Raw genomic sequence first — 20,541 nt, forward strand, 5'->3', positions numbered from 1 at the left:
CCCTACTCCCCTTTATAGCAAAAATCATATAAAGAATGATTAATTCCTCTCCTTTGTCCTCTTTAAGATCCCTTACTTGGGTTTTCACCCCTGCCACTCCACCAAAATTGCTGTTGAGAAATCAGTAGTGACTTTCATGTTGCTAAATCTAATGATCAAATTTCAGTTCTCAATAGTCTTAGTCTGTCAGCAGCAGGGGACACATCTTGACTTCTGGCACAGCCACTGTCTTGGTTTTCCTCCGTTTCTGTTTTCCTTATTGGTTTCTCCTTAACTCCCACTAAATATGGGGCTCAGTCCATGGACCTTTTTACCTCTCTGACTATACTACTGTTTTGGTGATTGACCACTTCCAGTCTCAAGACTTTAGATACCATCTATACGATAACGATTCCAAAATTTATACCCTAGTTCTAAACTATCATATTCATTCTAGACAACCTATTTTCAGTTAGGTATCTGATACTCTTCTCAAACATATCAAGCCCAAAAGCTGACTCCTGATCTTTTCTCCTGATCTGCTCCTCCTGCAATCCTCCCCATCTTTTGTAAACAGCAACTGACTTCTTTCAGTTACTGATCCAAAACCTTGGGAGTCTCTCACACACTCTGCCTGCAATTCAATAGCAAATCCATTGTTTTTATTTTCAAAATATCACCACCTTCTAAACATATCTAGAGTCTAGACATGTTCATAATTTTCACTCTTCCACCTCTATCACTTGAGTTTAGTCTTCCATCATATTTTGAATAGATTATTGCAACAGCCACTTAACTGGTCTAACTGGTTCTGTCCCTTTAGTCTAGTCTCAACCCCATGGCCAGAATGATCCTTAATCAGATCATACTGTCCTTCTATTCAAAATCCTCTGGTGGTTTCTCATCTCATTTAAAGTAAAAGCCAAAAAATCCTCAGTGGCTTAAAAGGCCTGATGCAATCCACCAACAGTTTAAAAGTCTGACAATATTGAGTATTGGTGAAATTATGGAACACCGAGTGGTTTTATTGATTTTTAAATTTAATTAAATTTCCTTTTTTGTTTTGAGAACAATGTGGCAATATCTAATGAAGCTGAAAATGCACAATCTGACAGGATTCTGCTTCTATGTTTATACCTAAAAAAAAAATCCCATATGTGAAAAGAAAGTGACATATATAAAAGGTGGATAAATAAATCTTTGTTTATACAATAGAACATTACTAAGCAATAAAAGTCAATAAATGAAAGCTATGTGTGCCAATATGGAGGGTCACAAAGAAGCCTTCATTCATATTAATGTTTTGCTTCCAAACAGGGCAGTGGGTTCACAGGTGTTTATTATATTAGTCCTTACAGCTTTTGTATATCTGAAGTATGTCATAAGTTTTAAAGGAGGTAAGTGGGAAATCTGTAGAATGGGGAACAGTTTAGAGAGAGAGTTTGCTGGGGGAGGGGCATGGAATGACACAGGGATGAACCTATACAGTCATGCCATGGGGCTGAGGAATTTAATTTCTATCCCCTTCCTCTTGATCCCTCACCTCCTGCAGTTGTCTTTGTTCATGTTACCATCTTCTCAATAGCCTCCTGTTTGTTCTTCCTCACTAGGGTCTTATTCCCCAGAATTCATTTTTCATAGTTTTGTGTGGTTTATATAAACCCAAATATGACCATGTCCATCCGTCTACTTGTAAATCTTTAGAAAACTCTTCATTAATTATAGCGAATATAGTAAATTTCTTAATATGATATAGAGGTTACTCTGTAAAGTGGACCCAAGCATCCTTACCAATATCCGTTCCCAAATATTCCTGTTCACAGCTCTGTATTCTTGTTCATAGCCCTCTCTAGGGAATCATCCTTTTCTCGCATCTGGAAAACACCAACATGAGACACAGTTTACGTGACTTCTTTCTAGCTTGTCTGGAAGTTGCAAGTCCTTCCTTTTTCTGCATTTGTATAGAATTTTGTACTTACCTCTATTATGGCAGTCATATTGTGTAGGATTTTTATTAGGTAGCTATATTTCTGTTTCCCTTAATATGAGTTCCTGAAAGTCAGAGACCATGGTTTTTGTTGCTGTTTCATTTGCTTATTTTTTCCAAGGGGATTCTAATTGGTTCCCTTTAAAATTTTTTAAGTGTATCTATTTGAGTGAAAGAGAGAGAGAGAGAACATGAGCAGGGGAAGAGCAGAGAGAGAGAGGGAGATCCCAAGCAGGCTCCCCACTGTCAGTACAGAACTGATGCAGGGCTGGAACCTGTGAACCAAACCGTGAGATCATGACCTGAGCTGAAATCGAGAGTTGGACGCTTAACTGACTGAGCCAACCAGGTGCCCCATGCTTAATACATATGTAAAGGGTGCTAAATAATTATTTGTACAATCAGTGAAAGGATGAGTGGAGGCTGTATTTAGCAATGTTATAGGTGATAAGAATAGATCAGATGAAATACAAACTAATTTTCAAGTTCTTAGCTATCTGGTTGCCTCTTCTCATTAATTAAAATGTTATTTCAGCTTACACACATCTTCAGCGCTTACTGACCAGTTTTAAGACAAAGTTGCAGGCAGTATTGTGTTCACATTAGCTAAGAGTAGTCAAGAGTTGGGCTGGTCCCATTGCTAGGGTAATTCAAAACTATTATACTGATGGGATACCAGAATATTTGAGTTTATTTTTGAAAGTCTTAGCTAACGTAACATTAGATTTTTTTCTGAAAAGATGCACAACATAATATAGCTCCCTCCCACGTTCTCAAGATTTGAGCTGATAAGACATGGAGATTTATGGTGTCCTTGTAGGGCCACACTACAGTGAATGAGAACTCTATCAGGACTCTGACATCTGCACAGGAAAATCTGCTCTCTTTAGTTTTAAATGTTCTAATATCAAATTATTTTACAATTTGGAGGAAAATGCTACTGCTTCTCTGTTGCTTCCCAAGACAGTTGAATGTGATAATTTACATTTTTGAAAACATATCAGTTTGTTATTTACTCAAAACTGGACAAATTCCACATTTTAGAAATGACTAGCTATTATTGAAGTTCCAACTTCCAAGGAGCTTGAATATTAAGAATTTGACTTAAAAACCAAACCCACAAAGGACTCCAGAAATTGTAAATCATTCTTCAATTGTCAACCACCAAGGCACTTCAATTTAAAAAAGAATCAAGAGACCTGCCAGTTATTTGAGTCTAAGTGTCTTAACCCAGTTTCAGACTGAGGACAAAGCACACTAAAGATGCAAAAAAATGCAACAGCACTAACTTTTTTTTTTTTTTTTTCTGGGAAGCTCTTTTATACATTCTCTAAGAAACAAGTATAAAACTGAGGTATTAGTCATTCCTGATAGAGGTGAGAGGGAAGCTGATGATGTGAACAGAACTGAAGGAAAGTTGTCTAGGTAATCAAAATACCAGACTTCCATTTAGACCCCTGAATAGTTTCCCAAAAAGTTTTGAGGTGGTTAAGTCCATCTTCTGCATTATTTCTCAAACACATTAGGATATTGTTACCATGTGTGTTTTCGTTTTTGTTACTGTTTTTATAATTTTCCCTAATTGAATGAAAAATGAGGGTATGAAGAAAAGCATGGGGGTTGTCTATTCTTTTTCTATTTTAACCCCACACACTAAGCAGAGACTTGCCCCATGCTGATTCCTGTAACACTTTGTAGGAGGCCCTGATCCAGCAATCATTCCTTTCAACTTCCAGACAACTGCCAGCCATACTATTGGGTGGGAAAAATGCGGGTTTGTGAAACTGCAAATCGAGTGTTTGGGCTACATGATCTTATAGTTCTGCCTATCAAAGTCCCAGGCAAAGCAAAATTCAACAAATCAGTAATCATCAGACCTCCAGCATTATTCTCATTATTTTCAGATTTTTTTTCCCTTTATCCTTTTAAAAATTTTCCCAAAATATCACTTGAGTGAAGTGGGAATTATATGATCTTGCTATAATTTCCAGCTTTACAAATGACCATTACCTCATGGTGAATGGTACAGGTTACTAAATGCAATTTGTCGTAAATTTCAATGCTCCTATTTGAAAGATTGGCTTATAAGATTAAGACCTTTTCTTAATAATTTCCAACTAGTAGTAGTTGCTTCTAAACAAGTGAATTTGAGTACTTGAGAAGGATAAAGGGAAAATGAGTTCCTCACTAGAAACACATTTGTACTTGTTTGGATTTCTTGCCAGATAGATGGTTGTTAAAATTTTTGTTTTATTAAATTGTTTTTCAAGCTGTGTTACAGACACTAATTGTAGAACACTTGTTCTCTTAACAAAGGTAGAAAGAATTAAAAGGCTTATCCAAATGTTCCAGACATGTTAGCGGTGGGGAAAGAATCAAAAGCCAATATTCCAATGTTTCCCTATCTATTTGCTTCTCTTCCGCACCACATTCAGAACTTGTTACAAATAAATTTCTATTTCTAATATCCATCTCAAGGCTGTCTTTGTATTTTTATTCCTAGATAGCTACCCAATATTTATTTTATTTGAAGGCTATTTTAACCACTCTTGATTATGTTTTTTTTCCAAAAATGATTTTCCCTGGTGACAACTGAAACTCAAATGATGAGAACAACAAAAGAGATTTTAAGAATTTTTCCAGAACCAGGGTCACTGGTGACATTTCCATAAATCACACACAATCTCAACACAGACCATCTTACGGAGAAGACTTACTCTAATAAGCTTAATATACAGAGGTTAAAATAGCCTCGTTGTATTTATCTTTCACTGTGCAGCTTACCAAAACCAAATTTCTGTCATCAACAATTATTAATCATCCATATGCCCTGCAGAGAATTTTAATAAAGCATATTATGAACCTGAGGCTAGGTTGATGCGGGAAGGACACAAATGTGATCCAAATTTATAAAAGGAGATGGGGGTCCCTATTACTCCACCACATCTGTTTGCCATATGTTCATAAATCACACCAATGTTTTGAACATTTCTCCTAGCACCTTCCTGTCACTCTGGTTTTATAGTTCATAATTTTACCCCCTCCTACCCACATACACAAAAAAATTCTCTTTATTATATTTCACGATATATTTCAGGATAACATATGACCAAGTATTGGGCCAAATCACCGTGGCTAGTGCCCAGTGACACTCCAGTTTCTTGAGATTTGGTCACAACAGGCAAAAGCAGGAGCAAAACTTCTTGTTTATTCTAAAGAAGCAGAGAAATAATATGAAGACACCAATTACCACTGCCAAACCAAAAAGAGGGCTCAATTTGAGTCTGAATTTATGAAATACAGTTGTGAAGAAGAAAGCTGCCAACTTAGGAAAAAATGTTTTTCCTTGCAAATAGGACCCTAGGAAATACTATGCACACTACTCTAAGTTTGTTCTTATTTCAGTTTTCCTGTGATGCTCGTGCATATCTGCATGTGGTGCAGTGCTTGTCCTCTAGAAGTCTCTGTCAACCATGACATGTGAAGACAGAGCAAGAGCAACAGGACTCAAACTGCATTTTTAGGACAGCCTATGTGACCTGTTGGTTTATTTAATGTAAAAATGTAGGTAAGCAGAAGGTATGGAGGCAGTCAAATTATCTATGTGGTACCACATAGATGAAACTGCGTTTCTCTGGTTGTTATGGCTGACTGGCCTCCCCTCCTGTTGCTCCAGGTAGTACTACCGAATAGAATATAGCAACCACAAAACCATGCATATCCATATTTCAGCTTGAAAAACAAAACAAAACAAACAAAAACACCCACATGGTGCCAGAAATAGAGGTAATCTGAAGCCCAAGCAATGAATGGAAGCTAAAGCCAGATGGGCCATGAGGCTACTGGCCCTGGATGTTCTAAGTCACTGAGGTTTTAATTTGAGCATAGAGAGTTGGGAAAGAAGACAGAATTTAAGTTTGCTGACCTGGGGGCATGGAAGGCTATAGTTGCACTCTCAGCATAAAGCCAAGGACCTGGGAGGGACTAGATAAGTTCTTTCCACTGGACTGGGAATTTGTCAAAAAAAAAAAAAAAAATAGTCTGCCTGTCCTAGGTCATGGTTGAAAACTAATCATCTGGGAGAAATCTAAACTGATACTATGTGGGGATAGAGGGTTGAATTCACATATTACACTTGGTAAAATAATATTAAGTTATGAAATTATTGTAAAAACTGGTTGAGAGATCATGGGACTGGCAGAGGTAGACGTAAAACTACACACAATAATGATTTCACAACCCTGAATCACGACACATCCTTTGAAAACAATTTAATCTGAACACAGATTCTGACTAAAATTTGAAGCACTCAAGGAAACAGATTTCCATGTGATCCAGGAGTCTCAACAAACAGGAGAATTCACATGTTAAAAGCAATAGAAAATGCAAACAGTGTGAACATAAATTTGCTTCAAATGTTTATATATATAGACAAGGAAGAAATAAAAATTATAAGGGCAGTATCTCCTAAAAGAGAAGCAGTTTTGAAAAAGAGTAAAGTGGAAATCTTAGAAATGAAAAATGTAATAATTGAAGGGAAAAGCTCAGTATATGAACTATTGGATGTACTAAACATGGATAAAGAGGAAATTGGTAAATTTGAAGACAGATCTGAAAGTTCATCTAAGTGCAGTGGGATAGATTTATAGATATATAAATAAATATGGAGTTAAGTAACATGGCACCTAATATACCATATGCATGGTATTCCTCAATTAACTAATTATGAGCTCATTGATAAATAAGTTGTGTTACAAATTTAAAAAGTGCACAGGAGTATGAAATGAGACTCTCTGACACATGTCTAATAAATCTAATAGATATTCTCTCCAGAATAAGAGATTGGGAGAGAAGCAATCTGAAAATGAAAGAAACCATGAATCTTTGTACTCAAGGAGCAGATAGTTCTGAGCAGGGTAACCAAAAAAATCCATTCTTGGACACAGTATGGTGAAACTTTAGAACGTCAAAGACTAGAATTTTTAAATTAAGAAGAAAAACATTTTAATATTACAAAGGCTGATACAGGTTATATTTACAGATCCTTACTAAAATATTACCAAAAATATATTTCAGCAAGAAGGAAATTGAATTTAGAAGGAAACGGTGTGGTGAAATAACCAATGATAAGCAAACAAAAACTCAAAGCACGTTGATGAATCTAGGTTTAGATGTTTAAAGTGTGTATGGTGGGGTGGGCACCTAGTTGGCTCAGTTGGTAGAGCATGTGACCCTTGATCTCCGGGTTGTGAGTTTGAACCTCACATTGAGTGTAGAGATTACTTAAAAAATAAAATAGGGGCACCTGGGTGGCTCAGTTGGTTGAGCATCCGATTTTTGGTTTCAGCTCAGGTCATGAGATTGAGTCCCATGTTGGGCTCTGTGCCGAGTGTGGAGCCTGCTTGGGATTCTCTCTCTCTCTCTCTCTCTCTCTCTCTCTCTCTCTCTCTCTCTCAAAATAAATGAATAAATATTTTTAAAATTTTAAAAATAAGAAATAAAGTGTGTGTGTGTATGTGTGCATGTACAACATTAAAATAAACTAAGGGGCGCCTGGGTGGCGCAGTCGGTTAAGCGTCCGACTTCAGCCGGGTCACGATCTCGCGGTCCGTGAGTTCGAGCCCCGCGTCAGGCTCTGGGCTGATGGCTCAGAGCCTGGAGCCTGTTTCCGATTCTGTGTCTCCCTCTCTCTCTGCCCCTCCCCCGTTCATGCTCTGTCTCTCTCTGTCCCAAAAATAAATAAACGTTGAAAAAAAATTTTTAAATAAACTAAAAACAGGGTTACCTGGGTGGCTCAGTCAGTTAAGCATCCAACTTGTGATTTGTGGCTAAGGTCGTGATCTAGCAGTTTGTGAGATCAAGCTCCTCATCAGGTTCTGCAATGACAGTGTGGAGCCTGCTTGGGATTCTCTCACTCCCTCTCTCTCTGCCCCTCCTTCACTCGTGTTTCCTCTCTCTCTTTCTTTCTCTCTCTTTGTCTCTCTCTCAAAAACACATAAACATTTTAAAAAATAAAATAGAAATAACATACATATGTTATGTGGGATGGTAGAAAACATTTTAAGATCCTTGTCTTATTTCAAGAGAAGGATAGAATTAGTGATTCACCTCAAAACCTATTTGGTTAAGTATGTATTACTATTTAATAGTTAACTACTAGAAGAATAGAACCAGAATGTATAAATTACAAACTTACAAGAGATATCTTTAAAAGAGTGAATTGAGGATGGGACTAAACTCAGCCAATACAGTAGATGAAACAGCCACTTACCAGTTTTTTTTTTTACATTGGTTTTTATAATTTAAAAAATACATTGATATAAACAAAATATATCTGCATTTTCAGGAATTATGATGAAAATGAATCTAGAAAATTACATATAGGATGTCTTTGAATGTTAAATGAGCTAATACACTTACAACAAGAAAAATACACAAGAAGAAACAAAGTGAAAGAGTTTGATAAATAATTGGAATTATTATAGTGTTTAAACATTAAAAAGTTTGAACTTCCAAAGTTAATCAGGAGAAGAATCCTGCATCTTCTTTGATATGAATGTTCTATGTGATTACAAATTAACATTCTAAATTTACAGGTAATTTGGCTATTTTTAGCAGGAGCCAGAAAACTAAAAAAAACAAGACACTTATCATTTATTACATAGAAATAATAATGATACCTAGTGCAGTGAGAGAAAAGGATAAACAAAAAGTCTTTCAATAGAATGTGAAGGGATTGTAGATTCATTTGAAAGTTAGTACCACTTTCCAGATGGTGGGGGGAAATTTAGCATTGAGACTATGCTAGAAAAACATTGAACATCTTCCACTTCCAAAAGTGCTGTCTTTATTCTTAGAAATCTTAAAGAACTATTATATATAATTGCTATGAAAATTTTCATATTCTGCTTTGTTTAATAATCTCTTGAGGAGTTATATTTTTTCTTCTGGATCATATGAATTTGAAGGCTTAAATAATGTCACTCATTATTGGCTTTACCAACAGAATTACCATGTACTTTGTACATAGTTAAAACTCATGAAAATTGGTTTGTGGATAAAAAGAATTCTTCCAAAACTAACTGACATTTGTGAAAAGCGCTGCTTAAATTCAGCAGCACATTTCCCCCTTGTCATAGAAAAAGACAACCATTCTCTTTACCCTCTCTCTTCACCCCACCAGATAGAGCTTAGACAGAAACCAAGAGTAAGATTTATCAAGGAATGTATGCTTCCAATTTTTTAAGTTAAAAGCCTTCAGGTGCTTCAGGAGTAGATCCTTCTGAAGGGAACATCAAAAATCCTTAGTTTTGAAGATACCAGACACGTAATGTCACAATACCCCATTACTCAGTCATGAAACTGACTCCTTTGTTCTTCATTCAAGAAGTATGTTACTTACAGTAGACACCAGAATCAAGAATTTTAATGGACCCAGTTTCTCTCCAATCACCTATTCTATGTAAAAAAAGACAACAGATGTAGAATATTCAGTGATGCATATTCTTATGGAGTTACTTCCATCTTCTCTCTCCCATCCCCAGACTGCTTCTGTACACCTCTCATTACCATGTAGCAAAGGACTGCATGACAAATCATTGTCTAAATATTATTATCCATGAAGTCAAAGACAGCTTTATTTTGAAGAGGGCTTAAAACTGTACCTTACTATAGGTATAAAACTCCTTAAGTGCCAGATGGTTTCATTTCAACATTAAGTTTCTGATCTTCCCATGACACTTGCCAGAAGAAAGTTTGGGACACCTCTTCACATGTTTCTTGAAGTAGCCTCTTGATACTAGGGAAGCCTCTCCAGATGTAACCCAGTAAAGATAATACCTTGCAAACCATAAATAAAATGGCCTGGACTAAACTCACATCAGGAGACTGCCAGTCTGTAAGGTTTTCTTTTTTTCCCCTTCAGTAAAACTCAACAAATAAGACAGTGTGGATATGAAGGTATAGGGTATAGTTCTTAATCTGCTTGCACATTAGAATATTCCCAAATCAACTGAATATGAATTTCTAAGGAAGGATGGTCAAGACATTGGTAGTGTTTCTTAATTTTTTGAAGTTTATTCATTTATTTTTGAGAGAGAGAGAGAGAGAGAGCGAGCATGAGTGGGGGAGGGGCAGAGAGAGAGAGGGAGAGAGAGGATCCCAAGCAGGCTTTTCACTGTCAGCGCTGAGCCTGATGGAGGGCTCAAACACATGACCTGTGAGATCATGATCTGAGCTGAAATCAAGAGTCGGACACTTAACCAACTGAGCCACCCAGGTGCTCTAAGACATTGTTTTTTGTTTTTTTTTTTAAAGCTCTTCTGGTGTTTCTAATGATCAACCAGACTGAGAATGAGTGCTATGGGTCCTACTAGCAAGATGATCATGTTTTTTCTCTAAAACAAAAAAGCTATATGTGCTTATTGTTTTTACAAAGATAGTTATAAATAAGCAAAAAAAAATGAGGAAAAAACTCACGTGCAATCATGATTTCTAGAGATAACTATTACTAAAACCTTGGCCTTTTTCTTCCAAATTCTTTACTTTGTAGGCCTATATGAAAACATGCATGAATACATTAATACATTTGCTTTTGAGAAAGCTAATTTATGAGAGAGATTTAATTTGGAGAAACTTAGAGCTTTCATACATTGATGGCAGAAAATGTAAAATGGTGCAGCTCCTTTGGAAAACAATGTAGCAGTCCCTTAAAAAGTTAAACACAGAATTAGTATATGATGTAGTGATTCCAATTTTAAGTATCTAACCCAAGAAAAATTAGAGCATATGCCCCCACAAAAACATGCATAAAAATGTTCCAAGAAGCATTATTCAAATAGCCAAAAAACTAAAATAACCCAAATGTCCATCAACTTATGAAATAATAAATAAAATGTGATATTTATAACATGCAATATTATTCATCAATAAAATGAAATTAAATACTAATACATGCTACTACATGAATGAGCTTTGAAAACGTTATGCTAAGTGAAGGAAACCAGTCACAAAAGGCCACATACTGTATGATTCCATTCATATAAAATGTGCAGAGTAAGCAAATTTACAGAGACAGAAAGTGGACTTAGGTGGGGCAGGTGTGGGTGGGGAACGAAGACTGATCTGTAAAGGATATGGGACTTTTTTAGTGAGGATGAAAGTATTCTAAAGTTAGAGTGTGGTGATGGTTGAACAAAACTGTGAAAATGCTAAAAACTAAAAAACATTGAATTGTACACCTTAAATGGATGAATTATATGATATGTGGAGTAATCTACAAAAGCTGTACTAAAAATACATAGAAATCCAGAGTCCTTATTTCACATCTTAATGTTCTCACATTGATTATTCACTACCTCTTTTTTTTTTTTTTTTTTTATGTCTTTGAACACAGAGCCCATCGCAGGGTTCCATCTCTCAAGCTGTGAGATCATGACTGAGTTGAAATCAAGAGTCAGATGCTTAACCAACTGAGCCCCTGAGGCACCCCTCATTACCTCTTTTTAAACGGATTTACCCCCATTAGTTACTTCCTTTCCTCCTTCTTCCAATGGCTTTTTATAAGAGGCTTATGGGGAACTCTTTACCATCTCCTCTAGGAAAAAATAAAGAATTTTCATTTAAAAGAAGTTTCCATGTTACAAATCTCAATGTCACTAGAGGCTCAACCTCAAACCCGTGGCAAAAGGTAAATTTGAGTGAATTTTGTGTCACTAAGAGATGCTGTCAACATTCCTTAAATATTAAAATAAGCTTCTTCAGAATTTGAATTCTTGGAACAAAGCTCTTACCTAGTCAAGTTTCTGGTTTGTCCTTTTTACTATCTGCTGAAAAACACACCTTAAAATAACTCCATGTATTCTGAAAAAAGTTCTCATTTTTAAATTCTGTTCTCATGACCTACCGTCCTAAGAAATAGAATTATAAGGGCACCTGGGTGGCTCAGTCAGTCAAGCATCTGACTTTGCCCAGGTCATGATCTCACAGTTGGTGAGTTCAAGCACCACATCATGCTCTGGCTGACAGCTCAGAGCCTGGAGCCTGTCTTAGGATTCTGTGTCTCCCTCTCTCTCTGTGTCTCTCCCCTGCTTGCACACTCTCTCTCTCTCTCTCTCAAAAATAAATAAAAACATTAAAAAAAAAAAGAAATACATTTATATAATCACTTAGATTGCAATGGGTTGAGAGGTGCAAAAGAGGAAGTCTGGGGCTGCTAAGGGTGCTGTGAGAAGTTAAATAATTGAGTAGGGTTTTGTATTGATAAGGAGGGACATAATGGCAAATGCCTCCTTTACTGGCTGCATGCTGTGGTTAACTTGATTAAAGACAAGTTTGGAGTCAGCTTGAGCTTCAGGGTTGTACTAAACTGGTCAAACTCAATTGTTACTTGAAATTGCACTTGGACACTTGAAAACAGCAATTTGGGGAATTTTTCCCCTCCTTTTTTGCTTTCAAGTGGTACAAAATAATGTGAAATTTTCTGGCCAATCATTGACTGATTGAGTATGTATAGTAAGAAGTCAACCACTAGCTAACCTCCCAGGGCAGACATCCCAGAACTGGTGGGTACATTCCCTTAGAATTAAAGTACCAGTCGGAGGCCTCTTAAAAGGGGGCAAAGGGTGCTTTAATCTTAACAACCCCCCAAAACATTTCCCATAATTTTTAGATTTGAAGTGATTGAAAAGAAACTTGGAACAAAAGGTAACTTAAAAGAAGTTTTACAGTCTATATTAAAATAGAGGAATCAGCATCAAAGTTATATTCATGGTCCATTCAAGAAGAGTCTTCTGTATAGAAAATGGTATAAAAAATAAATAGTATATTATAATATAACCATCCTGTGGCATAAACTGTCTTTGTCTCTCACAAAGGTTTATGTCCTCAACTCTGAATGTGTCCTTTTTTTTTTTTTTAAGGGCCATAAATACTGGTCCTTGCCATAATGTAATGTTACAAGTTGGTGGTCTTCAAACTTTAATCAATTTTACTTTTTAGAACAATTTTTGGTTTACAAAAAATTTGAACAGAAAGTACAAGGAATTCCCATATACCTCTTCTCCCCCCTCTATCCTGTATACAGTTCCCCCTATTAGAAACCTCTTGCATAACAGTAATACATCTGCTGTAACTGATGGGCCAATATTGATACATTATTTTTAACTGAAGTTCCTAATTTACATTAGGGTTCATTCTTTGTGTTGTATAGTTCTATGAGTTTTGAAACATGAATAATGGCATATATTCACCATTGCAGTATTATACATAATAGTTTCATTGGTCTAAATATCCTGTTTTCCACCTATTTATTCTTCTATTTCTCTTTCCAAAGCTCTGGAAACCACTGATCTTTTAATAGTCCCTAGAGTTTTGCCTTTTCCAGAATGTCTTCTAGTTGAGATCATATAGTAAGTAACCTAAGTAAGTAACCTATTCAGATTGGCTTCTTTCACTTAGCAATGTAAATTTAAGATCACTCCACTTCTTTTAATGACTTGTTAGCTCACTTCTATTTATTGCTGAATAATACTCCCTACTGCGGATGTACCATGGGTTTGCTTATCCATTCGCCTATTGCAGGACATCTTGATTACTTATAAGTTTTGGCAATTATAAATGAAACATAAACATTCGTGTGCAGGTTTTTGTATGAACATAAGCTTTCGACTCATTTGGATAAATACTCATTTGGATAAATGCTGGATACTATGGTAAGACTATGTTTAGCTTTGTAAGAAACTGTCAAATTTCCAAAGTGACTGTACCATTTTGCATTTCCACCAGAAATGAATGAGAATTCCTATTGCTCCATATTCTTGCCAGTATTGGGTTTTGTCAATGTTCTGGATTTCAATCATTCTAATCATTGTATAGTGGTGTCTCATTGTTTTAATTTGTAATTCCTTAATGACATATGAGATTGAGCATCTGCTCATATGCTTATTTGCCATCCGTATATTTTCTTTAGTGAGATTCCTGTTTAGATCTTTGTCCACTTTCTAATTGGGTTGTTGGTTTCTAATTGTTGAGTTCTAAATGTTCTTTATATATTTTGTACATCAGTTCTTTATCAGGTACAGGTTTTGCAAAGATTTTCTTCCAGTCTGTGGCTTGTCTTTTCACCCTCATCCCAGTATATAGGCCAATAATAAGTAAAAGTACAATCATCAAATGTTAACTGAATAAACAAATAAGGTAATTAGTGTCCATTTCCTTTAGGCATTCCTACTGCTGGCTAAAAGTTTCTTCCAAACATAGGAAAACCCAATCATAGATTAATGGTTATTAAAAAAAAATCTTACTCCTAAAATGCACTGATTCTGGAACAACTGAAAAAAAATGTGTTTGAGCATTGTATTAGCTTTATCTCTAAAGGAAACATGCCTCCTATTGGGATGTCTAGTAGTGAGGAGATAGTAACTCACTTGAGGAAAAAGAAGAATGTGTGTTTAAGAACTGGTTCACAGAGAAAACTTTAAAGAGTTTAGAGTGATTCAACTTATTGTTTTAAAGCAGGTCACTTGAGAAGGCTTTTTTTTCCCCTTGCACTCTTTGTATAAAACTGAGTTTGGTTTCATAATTTTTCTTTTTTTTTTTTTAATTTTTTTTTTCAACGTTTTTTATTTATTTTTGGGACAGAGAGAGACAGAGCATGAATGGGGGAGAGGCAGAGAGAGAGGGAGACACAGAATCGGAAAGAGGCTCCAGGCTCCGAGCCATCAGCCCAGAGCCTGACGCGGGGCTCGAACTCACGGACCGCGAGATCGTGACCTGGCTGAAGTCGGACGCTTAACCGACTGCGCCACCCAGGCGCCCCTCATAATTTTTCTTTAAAAAAAATCATTCTTCATAAATCCAGTGTTTTCTAGGGATCATTTTTTCAAATCCACACATGTAAGTTTAAGACCTGTTTTAACAGTTTGCTTGTAAGATGAATATGTATTAATAATAGGGAGAGGGGCTATTTCCCTATAAAACCTGTGTTTGAATTTTGAGAAGGTTATAACTGATGTGTCTAAGAGTCCAAGCAGTGTTTTCCAAGATGTGCCACTTGCTGTTTAGGTGAAAAGATGATTTCTTTTAAATTAGGTTCTCCAGTCAAATTAATCATGGAACTTTTTATGCAATAGCTCATTCCTGCTAGAGAGATTATAATGAGCATATTATCGCAACTTAAAGTCTGAAAAAAATTCTGCAATGAATAAAACGACCCCTAATAACCAGTTTGGCTATAGAACTCTTTCTTTTAATATCTATTACCATCCCACAAAACACACTTTGGGATATGATTTATTAAAATACTTTTTTCCCTAGAGAGACCAATTGGGAATAATTTTTTTTTCTCTGAAAGCCAGGGAGGGCAGAGCTGAGCTAATGAGTAACTATATTTGCTTCTTTTTTAATGTGTGCTGTATGACAGATTCTAGGAGAGGGAGGTAAGATAAAGACACAGGCAATGTATAATAGGTAATATATTAGTTTCAGTTCTTTTGCTGATGTAGTTTCAGGTATAGTTAGTATCTATAATGAGCCAAATATAAAAAGGTTAGGTGGATTTTGTGAATCTGTGGTGGTAAAAGATAAAGATGAATAGACACCTCTTGCAAGGTTTGGATTTACATATTGATTCACACCCACCTTGAATACCATATATCTTATATATTTTTTATCTTATGTCTATACTTTTGTTTCTTTTGACCTATGAATTGTATAGAAAAGGTTTTCATTTCATAGTTTACATAGTATGTAAGAGCTTAGCGTATATAATTTGGTGATAATATCAGCCTCTAGTAAAATATAGTCATCATATTACTTAAGCACACTTGTAACAAATAAAATTCAACTTTAATGCTTTCCCATCTTAAAAGGATTAGATTACATCTTGCTAAAATAGAAAAAAAAAATTAGGAACACCTGGGTGGCTCAGTCGGTTAAGCGGCCGACTTCGGCTCAGGTCACGATCTCGCAGTCCGTGGGTTCGAGCCCCGCGTGGGGCTCTGTGCTGACGGCTCAGAGCCTGGAGCCTGTTTCCGATTCTGTGTCTCCCTCTCTCTCTGCCCCTCCCCCGTTCATGCTCTGTCTCTCTCTGTCTCAAAAATAAACAAATGTTTTTAAAAAATTATATGTTAATGTAACAGTTCAGAGTGACATTTTTATGTTAATGTAACAGTCAGTCTGAACTGGTTGTTTTCAGAATGATCCCTTCAGAGAAGTAATCACTGATTTAACATAAACAGCCCAAAGAAATGGAAGACACATTTAACACACCTCATAAAAGACAAGCCACATTTTGCAGTGCTTTAGGAGGTAGACAAGTGATTTTTAGATGTTAATCAGTATGGAGCATATTAAAATCAGAAACCTGTCTTGTGTAAGAAGGAATTAAAACACTGTGTTTTAAAGAGAATAAACTGGAAAAAATACTGAGTCAAAAGGATATATGCACCCCAATGTTTATAGTAGCATTATCAACAATAGCTAAATTATGGTAAGAGCCCAAATGTCCACTGACTGATGATGGATAAAAAACACGTGGTGTATATAACACCATATTAGCCATATTAAAGCCATATTGGCCATAATAAAGAATGAAATCTTGCCATTTGCAACGATGAGGATGGAGCTAGAGTGTATTATACTAGGTGAAATAAGTCAGTCAAAGACAAATATCATATGATTTCACTCACATTTGGAATTTAAGAAACAAAAAAGGTGAACATGGGGGAAGAAAGAGAGAGGCAAGCCATAAAACAGACTCTTAACTATAGAGAACAAACTGAGGGTTAACTGGAGGGGAGGCAGGTAAGGAGATGGGTTAAATGGGTGATAGGGATTAAGGAGGGCACTTGTGATGACCATTGGGTGTTGAACGTAAGTAATGAATCACTAAATTCTAAATCTGAAACTAATATTACACTGTAAACTAACTGGAATTTAATGAGAATTTTTTTTAAGTTTATTTATTTATTTTGAGAAAGAGAGAGAAAGAGAATTCTAAGTGTTTCTCAAAACACCTTATTCAGAACATATTTGGTTGCAAGGAACAGAAGCTAGTTGAAAAAAAGGGTGGTAGGGGAGCCTGGGTGGTTTAGTCAGTTAAGCATCCTAACTACTGAATTTGGCTCAGGTCATGATCTCACAGTTTCTGAGATTGAGCCCCACATGGGGCTCTGTGCTCACAGTACGGAGCCTGCTTGGGATTCTCAATCTCTCTCTCTCTCTCTCTCTCTCTCTCTCTCTCTCTCAATAAATAAATAAACTTTTAAAAAGTGTTAAATTATAAGGACAGATTTTATAGTATGCAAAAAAAAAAGTACGCAAACAAGTCTCTGAATGGATGAAATCATTGCGTACTGAAGCAGCAAGAGATTTTGGATCATGATTATAGAGCTACACTATTTTTGGGACTCAAAAGAGATTGTTTCCCAATCTCTTTGATTTTAGAACCTGTATTTTCTGAAATCAAAATGTATTTACATATTCTCCACCTCGATCAGTTACAACCATCTTTAAAAGCACATCACACACACGCACATATACTCACACACACACACACTTACACACACACTAACCAAACACAAGCTATATACAAACTCAGTTCTAAAACTGTCAAGAAAAAGTAGAACTAACACTATTTGGTATAATTTTAGAGAAAGAGTAATTTTGGGCAGCAATATTTTTTAAAGTCTCAGATTAGAAAGCATTATGTCAAAATACAGGGTCAATCCAAGGTTCCTATGCAGGATTGTTAAATTTGATCTATTCTATAACCACTGATGCCATAACCACTAATCCCAGTCACCTTGACCCTTTGTATCATTAGTCACAGTGGGGACTGTTGTAGTGCGAATGGATCAATGCAAATCCACCCCTGTTACTGAAATACTATTTCAAATTGCATGCCCAATAGCGGGTAAGGGTTAACATCTTGATTTATAAGGAGTTAATTATAACCACCATTGAAAGCAAGATCAAGAGCTGGAACTAAAACAAGCTAAAAGACAATCTAAACTTGTGGGAAGACTAGAGAGCCAAACAGCTAGATGGGAAATGCTAGTGTAAAGAGAAGAGGTAAAAAGGTAAGCCAGTGTACAGATAGGGGATAAAGGGAATAGGAAAGTAGAGATAGAAGAGAAATAAAATATTGTAGATATGCTGTACTTTGAAAAGTTGAGCTAACTTCATAGTATAAACTGTTACATTAAGGGTCTATTTAAGAAGCTAGTGATCTGGGAACAATTTTTGAGGATTCCATTCTCTTTAGCTCACAATTGTAAAGGACTCTCTTTAAACAAGGGGAGCACATAGCTACACCGAATGACATAAAACTTGTTTTAAATGAGGGACTAATATTTTCAAGTTATATATCTGGAACCCATGGTTTCTCAAGTGGTCTGTGGATAGAATTCAGGGGTTCTGTAAATTTGGATGGGAAAAATTATGTATTTTTATTAAGTTGGGGCGCCTGGGTGGCGCAGTCGGTTAAGCGTCCGACTTCAGCCAGGTCACGATCTCGCGGTCTGTGAGTTCGAGCCCCGCGTCGGGCTCTGGGCTGATGGCTCAGAGCCTGGAGCCTGTTTCTGATTCTGTGTCTCCCTCTCTCTCTCTGCCCCTCCCCCGTTCATGCTCTGTCTCTCTCTGTCCCAAAAATAAATAAACGTTGAAAAAAAAATTAAAAAAATAAATAAATAAATGAGGTACTAATATTTTCAAGTTATGTATCTGGAACCCATGGTTTCTCAAGTGGTCTGTGGATAGAATTCAGGGGTTCTGTAAATTTGGATGGGAAAAATTATGTATTTTTATTAAGTTAACTAAAATTTAACATTTCCTCCAATTATGAGGGTAAACAACAAACCACAGCAGTATTAGTGGTTATCTATAACTATGTCATGAGTAGAAGTTATATATATTTTCATACAACACTGTAATTGTTATAGATATCCCAAACTACATTTATGTTTATTACTTCTTTGAAATTACATTAGTTATTAAACCTGCTCCTGGATATTGTTATCAAATGTGTCAATAAACAAAACACTTCTATTACTGTATCATAAATTTGTTTTCTTTTAAATATTTTGATAATTGTATTCCAATATAATTAGTTTCCTATGTACTACTATGTATTTTACTTTAAACATATAAAAACATTATTGTGAGAAACACTTCACAGGCTTCACTAGACTGCAAGAGGGTCCATGGAAAATTTCAGGACTCCTGACTAAGGGGACTCAAAAATATGTGATATGGTAAATACTTTCATGCCAATTAAAAAGTTTTTTATTTTATAAGCAATACAGATGCTTTTTTTAAAAGAAAGAGGAAAAAATAACAAATAATATGAAAGTATATAAGTAAAAATAAGAGGCTCCTAGATAAAGAGTACACTTATGATCAGGGGTGCCTGTGTGGCTCAGTCGGTTGAGCATCTGACTTTGGCTCAGGTCAGAATCTCGCGGTTGGTGGGTTCAAGCTCTGCATCAGGTTCTGGGCTGACAGCTCAGAGCCTGAAGCCTGCTTCTGATTCTGTGTCTCTCTGTGCTTGCGCTCTGTCTCTGTCTCTCAAAATGAATAAATGTTTAAAAAAAAGAGAGAACACTTATGATGAGCCATGGAGTAATGTATAAAATTGTTGAATAACTATATTGTACACCTGAAACTAATATAACACTGTACGTTAACTTTACTGGAATAATAATAAAAAAAAAGTAAGAGTCCCTGTTACCTCCATAAACTTCCACTACCCAGTTCACTCTTTAGTATGTATGCTTCCTGACACTTCCTATGTACATTAAAAATATCTTATTTATAGAGCCTTTTACAATGTATAAACAGAATCACAACATAAATGTTTTACAACATGGGTTTTAAATTTAAGATATATTGTGGCTATTTCTTTATATCATTACATATAAATTTACCTCATTATTTCTTTGTGTCAGAATATTTCATGGCGTTGCTATCCCACAAATAATGTAATTGATCTTTAGTGGGTATTTAGATATTTTTAAACAAATTGCACTGAACATCTTATTCGCAGAGGTGATATGAAAATATTTAAAGATCCTTATGTCATAGGCACTGACCAACAAACATGGATCCCAACTTTAGTGCTGTAGTGAGATTTTAGTGGCCCCCTGCTGGACCAGGCATGAGTTATTTGTTGCTGTGTCACAAAGAAGCCCACTCCAGAGGATGAGGCAACTGAGGCATAGGGTGAGGAAATCAAGGACCTCAGTGCAGCAACCATTTACAGAAGGGTTTCTGTGTTTTAACAACCAGCATAGCTATCATTTTGCCTACTGGTTGAATATAAACTCTATTTGTACATCTTTCAACATTTGTGTGAATATATCTGTTGCATTAATGGCTAAAATGCAATTGCTAGTTCAAGGGAAATCTATACGTATATTTAGATAAATAACGTCAAATTGCCTTTTTAAAAAAGTGTACCTATTTATTCTTGTTCTAACAAAATTCATTCACCATATCATTTTTTAATTTTTGTCTAAATGTACATAGAAATCTTAATACTTAATACCAAATGTCATCTTTTTATTACTGGTTTATAG

At 35.8% G+C, this 20,541-nt stretch overlaps 1 protein-coding gene across 1 annotated transcript in view; it reads right to left on the reverse strand.

The window, feature by feature from the left end:
- EIF3E (eukaryotic translation initiation factor 3 subunit E) overlaps positions 1–20,541 on the reverse strand; it is a 238,298-nt gene that overhangs the window by 160,077 nt on the left and 57,680 nt on the right. Inside the window, exon 3 of the mRNA XM_045050167.1 lies at positions 1,771–1,853. The gene's annotated coding sequence lies outside the window, so the exon portion shown is untranslated. The remainder of the gene's footprint in view (positions 1–1,770; positions 1,854–20,541) is intronic.

The sequence above is a fragment of the Felis catus genome, chromosome F2 (assembly GCF_018350175.1).
Source record: "Felis catus isolate Fca126 chromosome F2, F.catus_Fca126_mat1.0, whole genome shotgun sequence".
NCBI lineage: Eukaryota > Metazoa > Chordata > Mammalia > Carnivora > Felidae > Felis > Felis catus.